Genomic DNA, 20,690 nt, shown 5'->3' on the forward strand with positions numbered 1-20,690 from the left:
TTTAACGTAGATGAGTCTGGACTTCAACTAAATAATAGATGGGTTATGTGTTGATAGGGTGAAAAGGGTGAAACTATATCTGTAATCGATTTGTGCAATGCAGAGGGTTTGTTTTTAACTCCAGTATGTGTTTTGAAGGGAAAAAATTAAAAAGCGAGTGTAAGGACTGTATGCGCCTGGTTCCTTAATTTTCATGTCACAAAAGTCGGCGTACGTAACAACTGATATTTTTCTTCTGTGGTTAAGGAACCGTTTTGCACCTAGGAAGCCTAGTTCCCTAGCCCATCCCGTTTAATCCTGATGCTATCCTTGAATATGTCTTGTTAACATCAAATTTAGATTAACAATAGAAAAACAACGAGCGACGTTGTTTTTCATAGACCTACTTCACCTCAACTGATTAATTATTGTATTCAATTAAAAACAAAAAGTTAAAATCGGCATCCGCTGACAGAAAAAACTATATTTAAGACACCTTCCGTTTTGCTAATCGTTTTCAGAAATATCTTTAGACTTTGTTTCGCTCTAACCGCAGATTTATCTTTTTGCGGCTCTAAAACACATTTACAGTTTTTTTTATACTCTTGAAGTAAAATTGCTTTAGCAGTTATATTTTTAAGTCGTTACTTTTGTAATTATAAAATAGTAGATCTGGAATCTTCCGACGTCCTTTATGGCCAAGAGAGCTAATATCCAAACGTGTTTTAAATTTTATGTTTAATGCTTTAATGCTTCAATAAAAAACGAGAAACCACAAAGGATTTTATATAAATCCAGTACTTGAGAACATTTTATGTGAGGCGGTACTAACTGTTTTAGCTCCTCCTACCGACATAAACTAACCTTCGCTCATGTATGTGTTCACTTCAATTAGCTGGAAATAAATATTGTGCTGTAATACTCTCGTACATGGAGTAGAAATTGCCTATTGTATATACCAATCTTATTTTCTGCAGTCATGACACATTGAGGATGGCGACCAATAGAGTTGAAAATACCTACACCGAGAAAAGGGAGTTTATTACAGTTTTATTGCGGGAAGAGGAGGAACGCTGATATGGTATTTTTTACAATAAAAATTGAAACAGGAAAAACTGTATTAGAATATATTTACGAAAAAAGCCTAAACGGTAAAAAACGGCTACCCTAAAACGTTTCAGATAGTTAACCATATCTAAGTACTTTTCATATTAACTGGGAATTAGTGGACTTATTTTTGGTGATTAGTATTTTGAAATGAAATAAATAAATGAATATTTTATATTTTTTTAAATAAATCATAATGACCGTAATACATGTTTCTGACATTTCGACATTCGGTCCGAACATCGTTCAACAAATATTAATTTAAACATATCAATTTTACAGGATATATAAATATTTACATTTCATAAGATTTTGAAAACGATTTTCGGGTAGGATCAAATCTAAAACAGATGTTTTGGAGTCTTGAGCCATCTGAACATGTTAGCTAGCAATTCTGTACCATTAGGCGAGAAGGATTTGCTGTTTCATGTTTTGTTACAATTTGAAATTTTCTTCAGTAAGTACCGCGTCTTTATATTCTAATGGGAAAGTGTCCACGCGCAGTTGATTAGCTTCGATGACACTTCCATATCTTGTACTTTTGTCGATATGAATTTGGATTTCGAGGTTACCCAACTGAGCGGCATAGTTTGTTAGAAAATGTTTGAGTAGGATTATGTCTGTATTTTTTAATCTCCTATTATTGTTACAACCGTTCCGTGGGATTAATTTTTTTGGTTACATTCTCTTTTTCTTTAAGCTAATGCTGGCTTTGAACCTATAATTCGTTCAAGGCATTCTTATAATTGTTCATTCTGCAAAATTGACACCTATTTTTTTAACTGTTATTTCAATTTTACTAATTACCAGTTGCCTGGGACCGGCTTTTAAAATTATTTTGCAAATGCCCAATTCTTCCGCAATTAAAACATCTTCTGTTTTGATTTTGAGATTTTTGTTGAAGATTTTACAGTACCTATGTTTAAAATTCTTTTTTGATTCAGTCGAATATTTGCCTCCCCCAGTATCCATGATGCTGACTGATTGTTTAGTGTGAGATTCTGAGTGTTTAACTCTACTCACCTGGGGTAATTTCGTATTGATACTCGACATCTTCAACTTTTAGGGAGGTTTTAGCATATTTAAAACGCCACTCTTGCCGAGCGGGTTGGCGAGTGATTCTATACAATCTCTAAAATCAGGGGATTGCCACTTCCGCCATCCACGCCGTACCGAAGGTATTCTTCTCCGCCGTGTCTGCCGTTGTGGACTTCATCCGTGACCCTGGATAAGGGACCCTAAGCAGGTACTAGTTTCCCGGGTCAGGAAACCTCTGAAATCTGCGGAGGGCAGGGATTGATTCATTTTCCCTAATAGGACTATCCAGAGGAGTTCCTACCCGCTACCCGCGAAAAAGGTCTATAACACATGCATACTACCAGTTTGTACTTACGGCTTGGAAACAGTAGCCTTTACCAAAAAATCTGCTAAAAAATTAGAAACAACGCAAAGAGCAATGGAACGAATCATGCTTGGAATATCACTAAGAGACAAGATTAGAAACACCGAGATAAGACGTAGAACGAAGATTAGGGATATTGTGGAAGAAATTGCAAAAATGAAATGGCGCTGGGCAGGTCACGTAGCCCGATATAATGACAACAGGTGGACACGGAGAATTCTAGAATGGAGACCAAGGATGACAACAAGAAGCATGGGAAGACCTCAAAAAAGATGGGTAGATGACATAAGAACAGTGGCAGGCAAACAGTGGATTAGATTGGCGCAAGATAGAGAAAGATGGAAGCAATTGGGAGAGACCTACATTCAGGAGTCGATGGAAAATGGGTGACAAAGAAGAAGATCTTTAAAATTTAAGATAAAATTGGTTTTTGATTACCTACGGTTATGGCTTCTTCATTTTCTCGAAATCTTATTTCTTTTAATTTTAGGATAGAACTAGAAATGTTTTTCGCCGCCTTATATACCTGGGCTGAAATTAGTGCTTCACGTAGAAGTTTGTGGTGTTGTAATCGAAGACCTTGTTGCATTTCAACATCCTGTAGTCCATGTACGAATGCTTTATACCAATTTGTTCCAGGAAATCTTTAGGTGCTTGAGGATACGCAAAATGTAATAATCTTTTAATATCGGCTTGCTATTCTGACAGGCTTTCATTATGCTTTTAAAATCGAACTTTCAGCTGACTTTGAAACACCTGTTTTAGTTGCTGCTTGCCATATCGTGTCTCTAAAGAATCAACGACAGAGGTATAACTGGGTGTATCCTGGGGAAGAGATTGCAAGACGATTTCTGCCTGTCCTCGAAGCGACACTACCAAGGAAGGTGCTATTTCTTTCTCAGTCCAGTTGTTTACTCTAGCTGCTTCTTCGATTTAAAAACGATAATTTTCCCTTGCTGTATGGCCATCGAATGTGGTTAGTTTTAAAATTTTGCTAATTTTAATTTTACCTTGCTTTATAATGAAATATGATGAAGCTATCTCATTATGCTTTTAAAATCGAGCTTTCCACTGACTTTGAAACACCTGCTTTAGTTGCTGCTGGCCATATCGTGTCTCTAAAGAATCAACGACAGAGTTAAACTGGGTGAGACCTAGAGAAGAAATTGCAAGACGATTGCTGCCTGTCCTCGAAGCGACACTACCAAGGAAGTTGCTACTTCTTTCTCAGTCTAGCCATTCACTATAGCTGCAGCTTCGAATTAAAACGATAAGTTTCTATGTTGTTTGGTCATCGAATGTGGGTAATTTTAAAATTTTGCTAGTTCTAATTTTACCTGGCTTAATTATGAAATATGATGAAGATGTTTGTTTGGATTCGAAGTTAGTTACTGAAACAATATTAAATAAAGAAGCTTGGGTATTAATTTTTTTTTCTTATACAACTATTTGTCTTTTCAAATTAGATTTTAAATCGTTTTGTTGTTGTTTTAATTTATTTTCTAAATCATTCTGTTGTTCTTCACATTTACCTATTCTAGTAGTGATTTGACTTCTTGATTTTGATATTTGATTTGATCTCTAAGTGAAAATTGTCGTGAATTTGAGATAAACCATTTATGAATTATACCTCTACTTTTCTACGCCTATCTTCCTTTTTTGTCTACGCTTCTCCTTCACCTTCTCACGCTTCTTCTTTTCCTGTTTCTCTTCTTGACTACGTTTCTCTTCCTCTTCTTGTCTAAGCTTTTTCTTCTCTTACTCATGCTACTCTTTTTCTTTTTCCATTTTTAAAAACCATGGGGGCTCCGGACGTATCCATTTCTTTCTCAAAATCAGTAGATCTTGTTATTTATCATTAGAATTACTAAATATTTATTTGATCAATGTCACCAATGTTACATTTTTTTGAAATTAATTTTATTCAAACACCAACTTCCTTACAATACTAAACTGTCAACAATATTGGTTTTTTTTTATATTTTCTGACATTCCAGACTTCACTAGACATTTCAAGATATTTCGATGACATATCGAAAATTTTAGATTTCTTCATTACTTCTTTTGTTTTCGTCAAGGAAATTTTTCTATATGAGATGAATCTCACGGAATTGTTGTAACATTATGTTGAATGTATTGTTAAGTATTTGATTTTGGGAGGAGATTATATTATACCTATTTGATAATGATGGTAGGTGGTCTAAGATGTCTCCTTGTTTTATAGCTGAACACCTACTACCGCAAATTAATTTTTGCTTCATTAGTGTGGGCTGTGTGGTGGATATATTGTGTGGATTTGATGCTATATTTTATGTTATTGTCGTAAAATAACCGGCAGCTAGAACGGGGATTGTAGAATATTCTGCGAAGGATGGATTTGTTTTGGAAAATTTATCGGTAAAGGATAGGATTTGCAGGTTGTGTTTTTGGAAAATGTATTTAATGAATGGTCGTTTTCTTGTGCTACCCTGAGAGTTTACTGCACCCAGAGCGCTGTCCGTTTGTCAGTTTTTATTGAGGGAGGAATCAAACTTTATTCTGTTGCGCTGGATTACCAGAGTAGTCGTATGGTTGAAAAAGTTTCATAACTATTAATGTACTGAATGTTGCCAGAGTTTTCGTATCTAATAAAATTTCACAAGATGTGTCCCTCTTGAGTTTCTCGGGATATATTTCGTACCTCTTTTTTGCGTGAGCACTTAGCTGAGTAAGCCGCGTGCTCGCCACACTAGTTGGAACACCTAGGTTTTTGAAATGTAGGGCCGGTGAGGACTTGTAGTCTTTTCTGCTGGTGGAGGACCTGAACTACCTTTCACGGTGTCTATTCTGAAAGCATTTGGCAGAGTACTTAAGCACATAAGGAATATGAAGCCCTGCCGAGTTTACATGAAGATCGTCTAGGTACATTTCTGCAACAAGTAAACTTAATTACTAGTCTAATCATATTTACAAAGGTTACACGAGTGTTACTTTTTGCGTTTATCCTTTATAAAGTGTATCTGGGTAAAATTGATTTTATAAATATTTCTCCGCCATTTTATTTTACTGAATATTTTATATTTTTTAAATAAAACGCAACGGCTGCCATTAAAATTGCATGATACTGTTTAAAAAACATAATATACTTATTACAATTTATATAATTTTTGAAAATTTCGTATGTTTATTGAAATTGATTTCGTAACAGGAATTTAAACTGTCAAATTTGTTTTAGTTTGTAATTTTAAACTAGTAATTTTAATTACAATCATTTTGGTTTATTCCCTAAAAACAAATAGAAACTATTGCTTAAAATCTGCTTAAAAAGAACAAGACGATGCTTTTCCAGAAACATGAAATATAAAACAGATGAAAGAATAGATATAACAAATTAAATGTTCATGAACATTTAATTTGTGATGTAGGATGCCAAGGTTGGAGCAATTGTCAATTTATGCTTAAATGTGATAAAGTCAAGCTGGCAGTCTGGTGTCCAATTAAATGACAACTTCCTCTCAGTCAGGTTATGGAGAGGTTTGACAGTTTTTCAGAAATTTTTCAAGAAGCGACGATAGTAACTGCAAAGGCCAAGTAAGCTTCGGCTGCAACTCCGGAGGATGAACGTTGACGTTTTTGTTTCAAAGAGTGAGCTATTGGACCGAGATATTTCTTGATTTAAGCGGCGCGGCAAACACCTGAGGTAGCGTATTTAGATCGCTTTCTTCCATTTCGGCAACACCTCGGGCGCATTTCTTTAGATTCTCTTTCTTTTTAACGAAGTTTCTCTTCAGCTTCTTTTTCTTTCTGACGATTTTTCTCTCACCTTATTTTTCTTCATGTTGACATCTACTTTAATTTCTTGTCGTTTTTCGTTTTCTTCTTGCTGATTTTCGTCACCCTTTTTTTCTGCTAGTCGACGTGTCTCTTCAGTTTTCTTTTCTTCTAGACAAAATTGTTCCACTGTCATTCGGCACGGCACTGTCACATGGCAATCATATCTCGTATTTCGTTCATCTTAATCTCCCTTCTTGTTTTTACCATAAAAATTCTTGACAATAACTTTTTCACTTAATCCCGCTTTTTTTGACACCAATTGTTACATTTTTTGTTGGTTTAGGCATTCAGTGAAGTACACGTAGATTTAACTAACTTTATTTTACTCACTAAATAACAAATCTTCCAATAATAATTCTAAATATACTAATAATTATCGCTTACAATATTATGGGTATTACTTAAAAAAATACTTGTTTAATTAGTATCTATTCAAAAGACGGCGGACAGCTTATGTACATAAACGGCTATTCTAGAGAAGGCACGAATTACGAGATTCCAGAAAAATACCGACGATTAAGAAGTTCGAGAACTTTACTGACAAAGTGGTTAATACAGCTTATAGAGTTACTCGTTGTGACTCATAACAATATAATAAATATTATTTTTGGTTTTGTTATTGGTGCGTAGGCATATATATGACAAAAATGGAAAGATCAATATTAGGTATTACCATCAGAGATAAAGTACCAAACCTAGAAATAAGAAGAAGAACAGGAGTCACAGATGCGATTGAAAAAATAGCCAAGGCTAAATGGGCTTGGGCCGGACATGTTGCCAGATTAACGGATAATAGATGGACCGGAAAGATTCTGGAATGGCGACCAAGGCAAGAGGCATATCGAAGCAGAGGACGACCACCGACTAGATGGACGGATGATATCAAGCGCATCACCACAAACTGGACGCAAGAAGCTCAAGATAGAAATAGGTGAAACATTTTACGGGAGGCCTACGTTCAGCAGTGGACAAATTTAGGCTAATTAATGAGGCATATATATAAATAGGATTTCCATAAGTATTAGTGGTAATTTTTTATGTAGAGACATTTATGTAGAGACTTTTATGCAGAGAGTTCCTCATGTATGTCCATTGGTTAGAGCTCGATATTTATTAATTTAATTGGTTCACTTTTTATTTACTTGAATCTTCTTTAATAAGATCGTCATCATTTGGGTCCAATCAATAAGCCGATTCATGGAATGGAAGCTCAGAAACCATAAAAGAAGCCGAGGACCACCACCGACGAGAAGAGGGTAGTGAGAAGCTGATTATAAATGACCCAATGTAGAGAACAATGGAAGAGACTGAGAGAGGTCTATAACCAGCAGTAAACGTGGTTTATTTTATTTAAATATTTATATTGTTTAAATATAAATATATTTTATTCAAATTTTGAAAGTTATTACACGATATGTTCATTTTTTTATTATTTATGATTTAACTCGAATCTTATTATGTTATTAATTACTTCAACAATATGTTCTTTAACTACTATTTTTAATTTCTTTTATTCGAAAGCTGTTTAGCTATGATTTGCCAGTTTTTAAAGATCTTCTAGGAAAATACCACATAAACTTTAAATACAAATCTATATATTATTATTTAACATATTTGATTGGAGTCACTACTGAAACATTAAAAAGATTTATATAATCAAATTATTTCCTAAAAAAAGCAAAATTACTTGACTTGACTTTTTTGAATACGAATTTGATATCAAAAGTGAAAATCTTAAAATGCTGGATCCTAGTTTAGCAAATAAAATCGTTTCAGTTGTAATATTAACATGTGTTTTAAAAATATTAAATTTTTTTAATACGTGTAATAATTCTTTGTCAGCATAAGAAATTTCAATCACCAATAAATATAATTTATAAATACGAATAAATTTATTTATGTAAATCGTCTTTTCAGGTTCATCTTCAAAATCGCTAATATATCGCTATATATATAATCGCTTTTCTGAATCATTATTAGTGTGAAGCAATGGACAGCAATGCTGCTACAATTATATCGGGTCCATGGATCAATACTCGGTGTACTTCGGTGGGTATATTGTACCAGGGATATAGTTGAACAAAGTACCTGACTTTCTGTAGTATATCTCCGAAACTTTTCTATATCAATTTATTTACCAGTCGAAATTGTTTGTAAACTAATATGAAAACGATAAATCAGTTCTTCGTCGATTCCGACTATACGAGCTGATATATTCGTATTCTCGAAGAAACGTCGAGCTGTGTTTCCATCATTACTACTGCCAAAACCGGGATTTGACATGTCTATGAGAAGTCCCAATTCTTTTTTAAAATGTAGAGTTAACCTGTTGTTGGTAAAATTTCAAGTAAACTAAAGAAAATCAAATACAGAGAGAAGATAAAACCTAGCCTCAAAAAACTTAAAGATCCAATAGTACAGGCAGAAATAGAGAAAACACTCAATGATACACTCAAAGAAAAGTTCAATGAAGTACCCGCGGAAGCAGAAAAAACAATAGAAAGTATTTGGCACACCTTCAAAGCAACAATCACAACTATACAAAGAGAACAACTACAAGACAACATCAGAAAAACAAAGAATACATGGATGACAGAAGAAGTCCTAGAACTGATGGACATAAGGAGATCTTACAAAAATCGCAATGAAGAAAAATATAAAGAAACCCAGAAAATCATCCGAAACAAAATCAGGAAAGCCAAAGAAGAATGGATAAGCAGCAACTGTGAGGAAGTCGAAGATTTACTAAAAAAGCATAACTACTTTAATGCATACAAAAAGATTAAGGAAGTCACAAATATGAAGAAAAAAATCAGTACAACAACTTTAGTACATGACAACAACCAAATAGTATCTAGTCCAGAAAATGTATAAGATATCTGGGAAAAATACATCAAAGATCTGTTTGATGACATGAGAACAGAACCACAAATGAATATAGTACAAGAGACAATACTTGATATATTAACATCGGAAGTTACAAAAACAATCAATACGGCAAAGCCACGAAAAGCCTCAGGTCCAGATGAAATATACGTAGGGATGATAAAGCTTATCAATGAAGAAAATCTTTAGACGTTAACATTATTATTTAACAAAATATATACCACTGGAATCTTCCCAGAAGACTGGCTTAGATCGACATTTATACCTATACCCAAGAAAAATAAAGCAAATAGATGCTCACAGTTCAGATTAATTAGCCTGATGAGCCATTTTCTGAAAATTTTACTCAAAATTGTACATCAACGAATATACAGAGAATGCGAAAGAAATCTGAGCGACAATCAATTTGGATTTCGTATGGGGTTTGGTACAAGGGAGGCATTATTTGGCCTCCAGATATTACTACAAAAATGCCGAGATCAGCGAAAAGACGTGTGTCTCTGTTTTATCGACTACGAAAAAGCGTTTGATCGAGTAAAACACACATAACTCATAGAAACCCTAAAACAACATAGTATAGACCATAACACTGTAGCACTTGTAACGATGCTCTGATCGTTTAACAGTTCGAACCGTGGGAGTGTCAATATTTGCGCATCCACTTCTACAACGTGACGGCGTAGTGGTATTCAAACGGCTATTAAGGGCGTGTGAATAGCGGAATTAGACAGTCTTGTAGCTAGCGCTCTAGGCTCCCTGACTCGCCGGTGTAGTGAACCAGCGAGCCATTCTGGACAGAGATAGTTCCGTATTGAGGATCATACTCTGTCCCTAACCAAGCGGAACCCATCGGTATTGCGTATTGACCATTACCGTGGATCTGCACAGAACCAACCGGGACAGAGATTTCCGTATTGAGGATCATACTCTGTCCTTAGCCAAGCGGAACCCGTCGGCATTGTGTATTGAACATTGCCGTGGGTCTGCACAGCTAAATATTTTGTTTGCGAGCATATTCGGAGCTTTCGCTGAATTGAAGCGAAAGCGAGTATATTAGTAGTACTAATTAATTTCTTTTCTTTTATAGACGTTTGCCGGGGAATTCATTCATCGCGGGACCCAGACGGAAACGTAGAATTCATTTTATTTTTGTTTTATAAGTATACAACGTAGAATTCCTTTTTTTTAGTTTTTATTTATTGTATATATATATAATTAATAGATTTATTTTTACTTCAAACCTGTGTTTTACTGAGTCTGTCGCCCCGAAAGAGCTACCCATCACAAACTGGCGCCCGAGCAAAAATTAATAACATGCCGACAGATAAAGACACAGACTCAGTAACAGGTACGTCGTGGATAAATCGACTTTGCAAAGAGGAATTGCAGAGCGAGGCCGAAAAATGCGGCTTAGATCCCAAGGGAACCGTCGACGAATTGAGAGCACGACTCAGAACCTATTTTAAAAATCGCGAGGAAGCTACAGGAACAATCCCAAAAGAAAAAACTTCCAAGGGAACAGAATCCGACACACTGACCCAGGAAATTTCGGGCATCCGAAGACAATTACAGGAATTAACAATAACGAAACAAATGGGGCAACCAGAATTGCTAAATCAAGTACGAAAGTGGAACACACACTTCGACAAGAAACATTCGGATGCAATAGAATTCTTAGAGAGGATAGACGAATTAAGCTTGGCCTACGAGATCGATAAACAAGATCTACTAAGAGCATTACCAGAATTATTAGGAGACTACGCTTTGTTATGGTACAGAAACAATAACAAAAATTGGAAGTCATGGACAGATTTCAGCGAGGATTTTAAAAAAGCTTTCTATCCCAGGGGATATTTGCTACAACTAGAAGAGGAAATCCGAAACAGAAAACAGAGACAGAACGAACCAGTAGATAGATATATCACGGAGATTCAAACATTAATCAGACGAGAAGGATCTTTTTCTAAAAACCAAGAACTTGAAAGGATATACAAAAATTTGTTACCAGAATATAAGCTTTATGCTCGCCGCCGGGATTTCGGAAACTTAACCGAATTACAGGATTTAGCCCAAGAATACGAAGCTCTAGAAGACGAAAAGACCCAAGCAAATCAGATTTGCCGTGGAAACTGGAGACGCACGGACCAAGCGGAGTACGATGCAAAAACGGCATGCTTTAGATGCAAGATGCCAGGTCACAGCCGTAAAAACTGCAAAAACCCATGGAAAAAGTTTTGTTCGCGTTGCGGCAGAGAAGGGGTTTACAGCAGCGACTGCTGTTTCAGGCATCAGGGAAACGAATTACAGACTGGAGAAACAAGGAGTCGTCCCAGTCTGTAAAACAAGATTCGACTCCATTCGTTTTCGCCGTTACACAGCCAGCAAGCAATGACATTCGACTGTTCGCATCACTAAAAATAGGGCAAAGAACATACAGAGCGCTCATCGACACAGGAACTACTAAAAATTACGTCGGGGATAGAATAGCTCAGATATACAAGGACTCTCTAGATAGCTACAGCGGGAGAACAAGACTAGCAAATGCAGCGTCAATGGAGCTTAACCAGAAGTTGACAATTGAATGCGAGATCGATAAGTTACAAACCCGACAAACATTCATAGTAATGCCAGGATTGACGGAAGATGCCCTACTAGGAGTGGAATTCCTCAGGAACCATTCTATCGAACTTAAATTCGATAAACATACGACCGAACAATACATACAACATCAAGAAGAGACATGTACCACTTTAAAAGACTCCACTCAAAATACGGAGTTAGAAAGGTTCCTAAGAAAAGAACTAAGGGAGTTTGAGAACATAACAGGACCCACGAACTTAATAAGACACGAAATAAAATTGAAGAAAAAGTGCGATCCAGTCAAGCAGCCTTATAGGCGGCACAATCCCGCAATGCTACAGATCATCAACCAAGAAGTGGACAAGATGTTAAAAGAAGGAACCATCGAACCCTCCACAAGTGGTTGGAGTTCACCGATTGTACTAGTTAGGAAAAAGGATAACTCGTACAGATTTTGCATTGACTTCAGAAAAGTCAACGAACTATCAGATAAGGACGCATATCCGTTACCCAGAATATCGGAAATTCTGGATAGACTTAAGGAAGCAAATTTTATATCGACCCTTGATTTGAAACAGGGATATTTTCAAATACCCCTAGAAGAAACAAGCCGCCCAGTGACAGCATTCAGCGTACCCGGAAAAGGCCATTTTCAGTTCAAAACCACCCCATTCGGACTGCATTCCGCAGGAGCCACTTTTCAACGACTACTGGATAAGGTAATACCTCCCGATATGGAATTCGCGTTTGCCTACTTGGATGATATCGTAGTAATATCTAAAACGCTCCAAGAGCATTTAAATCACCTACATGAAGTTTTCCGAAGACTGAAAGAAGCCAGATTACAGCTGAACTTCGAGAAATGCACGTTTTGCCAGTCAGAACTCAGATACTTAGGACATGTGGTTGGAGCAGAAGGAATAAAAACTGACCCGGAGAAAACCAACGCTATAACCGGACTTACAGCACCGAGAAATGTGCGTCAACTCCGCCGGTTCCTAGGAATAACATCATGGTACCGCCGATTCATAGATAACTATTCGACAATAGCAGGACCGCTAAACATGCTTCTGAAGATGAAGATAAGATGGAAATGGACCGATAAGCAGGAAAACGCGTTTGAAGAGCTAAAATCAAAACTTACATCGGCCCCAGTATTAGCATGCCCCGATTTTTCGAAAACATTTTACCTGCAAACAGATGCGTCGAACTGTGGACTTGGAGTTGCACTAACACAGAAATACGACGGCCAGGACAAAGTAATTGCATATGCTAGTCGAACCCTCACACCAGCCGAGACAAAATATTCCACAACGGAAAAAGAATGTCTATCCATCGTGTACGGGATAAAGCAAATGAGGCCGTATATAGAAGGATACAATTTTAAGGTCATATCAGACCATCAGTCCCTCAAATGGCTGAGGAACCTTAAAAACCCGTCAGGTCGGTTAGCCAGGTGGAGTTTAGAACTGCAACAGTACGATTTCGAGGTAATATATAGAAAGGGAGTCCTCAACAAGGTAGCAGATGCTTTGTCACGACAACCACAAGACCAGAGCGAAGAACCAGAGTCGGAATTATTAGCATCAGAACTGGAATCATGCAGTTGGTACGATAATCTATATAGGAATGTACTCCAGAACCCAGACGATTTCCCGGATTTACAAATATCAAACGGGAAATTATATAAACACGTTTGGAGCAGCCGTAATTTAGCCGACCCAGAGTTTAATAACCCATGGAAATTATGCGTACCAAGATATAAAAGGAAAGATATTTTGGAGGAAAATCATGACTCGACCACAGCAGGCCACTTAGGAATTGCAAAAACAATTTGCCGAATAGCGCAAAAGTACTATTGGCCTAAGATGTTTAAACAAATTGCAGACTACGTTAGAGCCTGTACGAAGTGCCTCCAATATAAACCGTCTCAAATGCAACCAGCCGGGAAAATGCAACCGTCCACTGTAGAAAAGCCTTGGCATACTGTCTCAGTTGATTTAATGGGACCATTCCCAAGATCTGCAAAAGGAAACATTTTCTTAATAGTCGTGCAAGACCGGTTTACCAAATGGGTCGTCGCTCAGCCAATAAGAGCAGCATCTACGAACTCAATCATCGACACTCTACGATCAAAGGTAGTCATGCAATTCGGTATTCCGAAGAAAATCATCTCGGACAACGGCGCGCAGTTCAGAAGCGGAAGTTTTAAGGCGTTCCTAAAATCCTATAACATAAATCACATTCTAACACCGCCGTACTCACCTCAATGCAATCCAGTAGAACGAATGAACAAAGTACTGAAAACGATGATAGCTACTTACGTGGAGGATAACCATAAAGACTGGGACAAATTCATACCAGAATTCTGCTACGCCATAAATTCGTCAAGACACGATTCAACAGGATTTTCACCAGCGCTTCTTAATCTAAAAAACTATATTGGAATCAAATCGCGTCGATCAAAATAGACAATCGTCTGACAGCACAATTGCCAATAAAAAGATGAGTTCGTCAGGGCTGTGTACTTTCTCCACTGTTATTCAATATATATTCCGAAAAGATCTTTCAAAATGCCCTCGAAAATATTGAAGAAGGAATAAAAATCAACGGAGAATACGTAAACAACTTAAGATACGCAGATGACACCGTCATTATTGCGGACAGTGCTGAGGGTTTACAACGACTTTTGAATGTCATAACCAGAGAGGGAGATAGCTTGGGACTAAATATAAACACAAATAAAACAAAAGTAATGGCTGTTACACGTGCACCAAATGTCGACATTAATATTTATATCTATAACAAACATATAGAACCACTAAAGATTCCAGTATCTTGGTTGCTGAATAACAAAAGACCTTGACCACAAGGTCGAAATACGTGCTCGTATAGAATATGCTAGGTCCTCATTTCAACGAATGAAAAAATTCCTAATAAACTCTACGTTATCGTTAGATATCCGATACCATTTGTACCGATACCGATTTGTAAAAACGTTTATTTATTCCATATTGCTATACGGAGTGAAAACATGGACTCTCTGAATTACAAGTATGAGGCGTATAGAAGCCTTTGAGATGTGGGGTTTTCGAAGGATGCTGAATATCTCTTGGACAGAGCACGTGACCAACAACGAGGTGCTAAGAAGAATGGGTACTGAGAGAGAACTCCTAAATATTGTAAAAAACAGAAAAACGAGTTATCTAGGACATATTTACAGAGGAGGAAAATACAACTTCCTACGACTTATAATGGAAGGGAAAGTGGAAGCAAGAAGAGGTCCAGGAAGAAGAAAATGCTCCTGGTTGAAGAATGTAAGAGACTGGACAGGCATGGACACACATTCGATACTAAGGACAGCTCAAGATAGAGAGCAATTTGCTGTAGTTATAGCCAACCTTCAGTAATGGAGAAGGCACCTTAAGAAGAAGAGTTAACAATCTTAGTTTACAATAATCAGTATTTAAGGCTGTTGTATCAATATTCATCAATATCATTAAGGCTGTTATATCATTGTATCAATATCGTTGAACTTAGTGGATGTTGCTTTAAGTAACAATGATGCGAAGATTTTATTCCACTGATTTTACAAGATTTCTTCATGCCCGCTTTTTTATTATGTTAGTAGGAGTATAAAGAAACTCTTGGATCGCGGAAATGATACAATTACGATATAGCCCAGTCTGGTTATGCAAAAATCATCGATTTCACCGCAAAATTTTTCGCAGATATCTGAAGCTTTTAAGACATAGCTGGGGGTTACTAAATGACGAATAGATGAAAAAGTATTCGTAATTTTACCTTGCGTTTTTTTTAAGCAATAAGTTATGGTCACAATTAGATGTTTTGTCTATAAGTTTTTTCCCTTATATTTTACATAAACAATATTTATATCATTTTTTTATATCAAGAATATCTTTATTTTCCATTTTTTAAATTAAAATTGATAAATAATTTACAGAGATATTTACAAAAAAGCAGTTTTTTTGCACAAATTTAACAATTTTATTAATTTTTTTATTAACAAAATAAAATTTCCCCCCGATCGGTCAAATAGTTTAAAAGTTATTTAATTTGTTTATCCCTGTGGCTAAATATTTAAACTATTGAACTTGCTCTATTAAAGATGCTAGACACATTTAGCAAATTTCATAAGATTCTTTAAGACTTAAATTATCTCAGAAGTTAAATGCATATTGCGTTTTCATCGAAATTATTTACAAAATAAACGTTTGAAAAAGGGGTATTTTTTTTAATCATAAACAATTGTAATAACTTCTATATTTTTCAAGCTACAGACTTATACTTACAACCATTAGATATCTGGTAAAAAAAATCACATTAAAAAAAAAACCTTCTTTGACCAATAGGAACGAAATTAGGGACTATTTTTAAAAAAATCATACATCTATTGTTTATAATAACCATTAAGAAGTAAAATTTGCACAAATTTTGAATAAAAATCTAAACTTTACATTAAAACTTATAGCTATAAAATTCATCGAATTTTTCGAAACCTACAGCCCTTCGAAACCAAGATACTTTCGAAAGATCGACATAGGAAAGTGGAAGGGATAACTGTTTCAGCTCCGTTTTGTTTTCGAGATCGGAACTTCAAATTGAAACACGTAGGAAAAATTATTATTTTATTATCTCCATTGCAGTTAGAAGCTTCTTTTTTTAATCTGGGCTAGCTCGTCGAAATATGAATAACTACATAGTTTTCACTGCCCAGGAAATATGGGAAAACTCAGAAAAATTGAGTCCATTTCCAATTCACCGTAAAAACTTACTTTTTTCTTTAATTTGGCTGGAATAGTCTGTCGCAGTATTAGTAATGCTGACAGAATTTTTGCGAGTAGTGCGGGTTTCCAAGTTATTTTAAAGTACATTAGCTATACTTTTTAGAAATCTTAGACATTTAGCCTAATGTGACCTTATACATAACTTTTTGATTAATTGAAACGAAATTTTCGTTTTCTTTTTACATATTTTTGTTCAGAAATTGTTTATAAACATACTATTATTACTATATTTTTTTACAAGTGCAAAGAAGTGAAAAACAAAGTACATAGATGATGAAACATTGTCCATGTTTTATATCTGATGTATCACTGTATAGAAAAATTTGCTCAAGTTTAAAGATGCACTAACTTTTACGCTAAGTCTCTTTCATGGCTGACGAAAACATTCCGCGTTGGACCTACTCTGCAACTTGAAAATAAATGGGAAGGCTGTTTCTATCACCGGAATAATTCAATAGTGCCAAAAAATTTGTTTTGGCGACTTTTGGCTACGTTTTCTACATTTCATCTCACTGTACGTCATGGTGGAAGTTTAAAAACAGTATTCAATACAACTAGTTGTTTAGTTTTGATATAATTACTCATACGTTCGTCTATGTTATTTCTTCCCTAATTCCTAATAAACCACCGGTTAATTCTCTTTGTTTTCCGTTGCCAATGTTTCACTTGGGTTCTACAATAATAATGTTTATGTCGTCATGTTTAAAGCATGGCATAACCGTTGATAATTACCCGTAGAAACTTTTAATATCTTAAAATTCTCAAAATCACAACACATCTGCTAAGATGTGTTTACTAAAAGAAAAGAATTTGTTTTACTACCATTTCATTTACATAACTTTGTTGTATGATCATTAGACTTCGGCAAATATGCAAATAAAAATGTAGAAAATATGCGCATAAATATGCACGTGTTTACCCGAAAATATGCAAATATTTTACAAAATGTGCATACAAATAAATAAAAAAATCGTAAAATAGTAACAATTTTATTTAAAAAAAAAGTGTACATAACTAAATATTTCCTACTATTCATTAAGATTTACATTTATTTTAAGTAACTACATCATTTTTAAGTATGAATAAACTTATTTAGAATTATGGTAACAATAAATGACCAAGTGGTGTTCAAAATTTTCTAACAAAAACTTGTGGCTTCTGTCTGAGTACATATATTTATATATGGAAAAACTTCGTTCAACATCAACTGATGTAACGGGAGCATTTTTCAAACTAACCAAAACATTTGGTTCTAAATTAATTGTTTCCGAAATATTTCCAGCTAGAACACTGACTACTTCAGAAAGAATATGGTAACCTTTGAACCCTGAAAAGTTTGTTTAGAATTCAAAAGAGATTGGGAACTTTCATCTGTTAACGTATCAATTATGTTCTTTATTTTAAGAAAATGATCTGCATAAAAATTAGCTGCTTCTAACCATGTTCCCCATCGCGTTAAAATAGGTTGTGGTGGAAGAGGAATGTTAGGTAGTATTTCTTTATAAAGTTGAATTCTTATAGGAGATTTAAGAAATACTTTTTTGACACTGGATATCATGGTATTTACAAGAGGAAACTTTTTTCGTATTTCCTCTGCAACTCTGTTTAATCCATGCGCTACACAAGTAACATGTATTAAATCTGGGAAAAATATTTTTAAATTTTGTCCTGCTTTCACCATATAAGGAGCAGCATCCGATAAAATAAGCAGTAATTTATTAGAAGGAATAGTTGTCGGAAGAAAAAAAGTTGCTAATGTTTCTTGTATAAAACGCGAAATTGTTAAAGGATTTGTTTTCTCAAGTTGCTGGCATGAAATAAGATGAGATTTTGGTAAGGTATCTTCTTTAAGAACACCAATCAATAAATGAGCAATATACTTTCCTGAGGAATCAGTGGTTTCGTCTACAGATATGTAAAAATAATTATCTGCAATTTCTTCCTTAATATTAATTAACACCGACGAGTATAGCCCATTCGCATTATTTCTTCACACAAGTCTTCATTAAAAGTTTTTTGCTCATCTAATTTTTTTGAAGTAGATTGGAAACATTTAGCCATTGAAGTTTGATGTTTTCCTCCTATTTTTCCTTTTTTTGCAATGTGTGAAGCAGTTCTCACATGTTGGTCTATCTGAAATTTCTTCTCACATGCTATCTATAAATAAAAATAAAATCCTTTATTTTAACCCAACCTTTAAAATATAAAAATATACAAGGTGTTTTTGGTTAATCAAATAACTGGTTTGGAAAAAAAACACTCGCTAAGTGTTTTAAATGCAGTATTAATCCACAAATTAGTTTTTGTTACTAACCATTAGTACATCATATAACTTATTTTAAAATTCAACAAAAGTTTTTTTTTTTGTTAATTCAATTACAATAAAAATAATTGTGTTTTAGAATAGCTGACTTCATAAAAAAAAGTAAAGGTGAAAAATTTTTCTAAATACACACCATTGTATTGTACCATGGACAATTTTTTCTCACTAAAGGAAGCTATTTTTCATTTAAAAACAACCTACGAGTACTAAATTTCAAGTAAATACGTTTATTGGTTTTAAAGTTATTGTTGTTATTAACTAAAAGAATTTAATTTTTTTTAATTTTAACACCCTGTATCTCGAAAAGTAAATAAGTTTGACCCCTCATTAACTATATCGTTTTGTTCAATTTTTCGAGAAGTATCTACAGTCAAACGTTGTAAGTGTCATTTGGAAACACCCTGTATGTATGAAATATTAGATATTTAATAGAAAATATTAGATAGTTACAATTTTGCCACAGACTGAACAGTAGATTTTTCCCATATCCATAGACAGCTCTTTATAAGGTTTAATCCAAGTTGAAGCACTGGTTGTTTTAGGCATTATAAAATCACAATCTTCCCTTTTGTTACGCACAACGAGTGTTTACGCTTTGAATATCAAAACAAAAATGATTTACAAATCTGAGCATCAAATTAGAAATGTTTAGGTACCTAATTCAATAAACTGGGAGATTTTGGAAAATCCCTAAATTAGGAACAAAACTGTTAGCCGTTTACCTGCTGTTAAGATACAATAAATTGTAGATAGATTTGGGGATTAGATCATAAAATGCAAATGAGCGAACCCTTAGCGATTATCCAATAACTGAATGCCTCAGTGACCGAATGTTGAGGGCTACTTAAATTGATCTTCTTTGAAATTGTAAATGTTTTGTACCTGTAGAGATTACGTACTTAGATCATTTCTTGATTAAAATGACTACAAAATTTTATACAAGAATTGAAATAAATTGGTATGTTTAAAAATTTTCAAATACAGTATAAAAATCTGAACTTTTATGCACTTTATGCAAACTTTTATACAAATATGCCAAAATATGAAATATTTGCATAAAATATGCACAATATACAAAATATGCAATATGCATATTTGCCGAAGTCTAATGATCATGCAATGGTTCTCATGAAGCTTCTAGAGGATTATTTATTATCTTTAATTGGGAATTAACCGCAATTTCAGTTAAAAATACGTTCATTTTGATGCTTCAATTTCCACTTCGGATATATAAAAATATATATTAAAATGTGGTTCATTCAAATTAAAGATAATTCTTCTTCTTCAAGTGCCATCTTCACTGCGGAGGTCGCCAATCATCATAGCTATTCGGACTTTTGAGATAGCTGCTCTGAACAGTTCATTTGATATACATCCGTACCACTCTCTCAGGTTGCGCAGACATGAGATTCTACGCCTCCCTATGCTTCTCTTTCCTTGGATCTTTCCCTGCATAATCAGTTGGAACAAGGTGTATTTCTCCCCTCGTGTAATATGTCCGAGATATAGATAGAATAAAGATAATAAATAACATTAAAATGCTACAATAACATAGCTTCCGAACCATTCTAAAAGATTGTGTCCGCATATAATTTTATATCTGAATCATAATTGAATCCGTCCAAATATTTGACAATATCCTATCATTTGTCTTGCCTATCAATAAACCTCTTTTAGTTTTAGCTTTACTTGACACCTTAATAGATATTTTTAAGTTGCATAAACTGTTAGCTCTTCTATGATAAGTAACCAGACGCTCTATTAAAGTCCATCAGTTCGATCTTTAGTCCAG

Source organism: Diabrotica undecimpunctata, chromosome 6 (genome assembly GCF_040954645.1).
Source record: "Diabrotica undecimpunctata isolate CICGRU chromosome 6, icDiaUnde3, whole genome shotgun sequence".
Taxonomy (NCBI): Eukaryota; Metazoa; Arthropoda; class Insecta; order Coleoptera; family Chrysomelidae; genus Diabrotica; species Diabrotica undecimpunctata.